Raw genomic sequence first — 3,474 nt, forward strand, 5'->3', positions numbered from 1 at the left:
CTTCCCCATACAGACACCCTCACCACCCCCTCCAGGTTCTGCATTGACAGGGGACATTAGGACAGAGTACATTGATGGACATTATGTATTCCGAGCCCACATAATGTCCATCAGTATCAGTGGCGTAACCAGAGTTATGGGCGCCCGGGGCAGACATTCCCCCCCCCCCCCCATTATATAAACATCCATTGGAACTGTACCCCGCAACCGCCACCCCCACACGTTTTTATTTTAATTTTTTTAAATATTTAATTTTTATTCTTTATAAACTTTTTAATTTTTTTTAATTCATTTACTTTCAGCAAAATATATATTGCTGAATACTGCACAAGTTGTTTTGTGTAATAAATTTAAATGTTTCAGAAATGAAATCATTTTTGGGTCACGCCTTAATGACCAAGGAAACATGTGGGTCCCGAGGTTACACGGGTTGAGAACCACTGGTCTATATGACATATATGGTGGATGATCAAAAGACACTCACATTCTTTCATCTATCGAATGTTTTAATTGTTATGCACACACATTAGGGTGCCTGGAATTTAATTGTATATATTTCGTAGGTAATATTTGTATGATAGATACAGATAGAAAATTACTTTCTTGAATTACATACTGAAAAATAGTTTTTTGTACAAGTCATTCTGAATTGAGAAAGCTGGTCGGATGTCCAGTGAAACGCCTTCAAGAAAAATACAGCAAGTCCAGTTGCCTTGACTTATTTTCTACAGATATTTGCTCACAGATACAGATATTTACTCACTCACTAGTCAGCCTGACTACCTGAATTCTATGAGCTGCCATTCCACAGTCCAATGAGAGTGCCTCAGTGGCCAGTTACAGGAAGTTAGTGGCAAAAAAAAACCTGTGGTGCTTGTCTGTCGCAGAGGCGCCCATGTGGTTGTGGGTATTGTAGACTTGATTGACTTTTTGAAGTTCTTGAAGGCTTGAAGTCCTGATGATACAGTGAATTTTAATTAGTTTCTTATTTATTGTAAAAACACCAAAAAACATGTTTTGTGACACCAAGTCACTTCATCAGTTCTACAGTATGTGGTGTGTGTACAGACACTTAAAATCCAATCCAATCAATGGATATGTTATCAGTAAATGTAGACGTAGTTGCCGGTAAGAGCTTTATCATTCGACAGCAGGATGTTTGTGTTAGCTGACGGTCCCCTCTAAAAGTATATACATAGACATGCCTTTGTTGGGCTAAAAATAATAGCATGGCTGCAATAAAAAATAGGACTAAAGTCACAGTGAGTACTGTACATACCAATATTAAGAGCAATCGCATTTACAGCTGTGTACCTCCCTGTTATGTTAAGAGTCTTAGTGCTTATATAAATGAACTGTCATAAGGAGAAACTCCAGTGATAACAACCTCATGTGATCATTAGAGGTGAACCAAGCGATTTGCAGACACTCATCTCCATGCACATTTTAATTGGTAAATATGTGTGACCTGATTCACAAAGATGCCTAGGATCAGACTGATCTGATCCTACAGACATACCAGATTTTAAAACAGTTACTCATGCCTAGTGAGACAATTCTATACAAGTTTCCCAAAAGCAAAATAAATACACAGTGGATTTTTAAAATGTAAAAGTTGAAACATTTCACCTAAGCAGCAACCTATGTAGACAATACATTGTGCTTTTAGAACCTCAGCTAAAATAGATCATCATTGCACAATATAGGCTGAACTCGATAGACTCGCATCTTTTTCAACCTAACTATGTAACTATATAACAATTTTTCTACATATTTCCCCAAAATGATGCATGATAGATATTACTAGACATGTGCGATTCGGTTCGTTCCAAAATTCGTTTCGGACGAATTTTCGGAAATTCGGATGCATACGAATTCCGAATTACAGCTAAGACGAATGCAAACGAATCCGAATTCCCGATTTCCCAAAATTCGTTAGCGGTAGTCCGGCCAAAATTCTTTTATGGACGAAATTCGTTATTGGACTAATTACGTTGCAGCAAAATGACATCAGGGGGGAAAAATTTTTTTTATTTTTTTTAACAGTCTGCAGAAGATGAAAAAAATAAAGCGTGAGGTCCCCCCCAATTCATAGCAATGTTAGGAGGGACCCCCCCCCCCGTTATAACACAAAAAAAGTGTGTGAGGTTCCCTTTAGGTGTGGTAGGAATTTTAAAGGGGAACCCCAGCCCCCAAAAATGGGGGGAAAAATGTGGGGTCCCCCCTAACAGTCCTACCAGACCCTTGAACCGAGCACTGGCCCGGCAGGGCAGGAATGGGGGGGGGGGATTGAGCGCCCCCCCTCTCTGCGCCTTACCAGGCCGCGTGCCCTCGGCATTGGGAGGGTGTCCCCATGCCGATGGGGACAAGGGCCTCTTCCCCACAACCCTGACCCGAAGGTTGTAGGGGTCTGCGGGTAAGGGGGCTTATTTGCATCGGGATACCCATTTAAATAAGGGGGCACCCAGCTGCCGCCCCCCCCATGTGAATGAGTAAGGGGTACTTGTACCCCTACCCATTCACTAAAGGGTTAAATCAAATAGTTAGTAAAAAGTCCAGACTTTTGACAAAATCCTTTAATTGAAAAAAAAACCAAACAGTCAATTTTTGACTATTCTTTTAATAAAAAAAAGGCTCCATCGATGTAATCCAGCGTCAATCACAATGCACAACCCCCGCCAACCCGCCGAAATAAAAAAAGTCCCGCCGCATTGACGACCACCCGAACCCGTCACAGCTCGCTCCGCCCATTTGACATTCTCAGCCGTCAAATACTACATAGCATTCGGAAACTCCCGAATACTATTCATGAGTTTCCGAATGCTATTCGGGTCTGTGAGCCGAGGGTTCATATAAAAAGAATTCTGACACCTCGGCTTACAGACCTGGATAGCATTCAGAAACTCATGAATAGTATTCGGGAGTTCCCGAATGCTATGTAGCATTTGACAGCTGAGAATAGGTTTACTTAAAATCAGCTACATCATGACTCTATGACCTGTAATAATGGTTATCCCATGCATTAACAGATGCATATACAGTCAGATTAAAACAAGACATCTGTGCACCAAGTTCACCCCCCAAAAAAATAAGAAAATAATGTACTGTGTGTATATATATATATATTTGTAACAGACACTGTTTTGTTTTTAAGAATAATACTAATATTTATTATTGTTGTTATTATTATTACTTCCAAATAAGAATCGCATTCATGTTCATGGCCCCAACAGCAGAAGGATATCATCACGCTGAGCCTATAAAACAAGGCGTGTGAATTTACATTAGGTCTCGTTCACACCTAGGCGTATTGCATATGCGCGTCTGTCGCACGTTTTTTTTTTACTGCGATTCGCGGTAAAAAAGTTGCACGACCGTCGCGCGTTTCCGAAGGCTACTTGGCTGTATCCCAATGGAAACGCGCTACAAAACGGCCCAAAGTAGTACCTGTACCTTTTCAGGCGTGGGACGTTT

The sequence above is a fragment of the Nanorana parkeri genome, unplaced genomic scaffold (assembly GCF_000935625.1).
Source record: "Nanorana parkeri isolate BGI_ZX_2015 unplaced genomic scaffold, ASM93562v1 scaffold633, whole genome shotgun sequence".
Lineage (NCBI taxonomy): Eukaryota > Metazoa > Chordata > Amphibia > Anura > Dicroglossidae > Nanorana > Nanorana parkeri.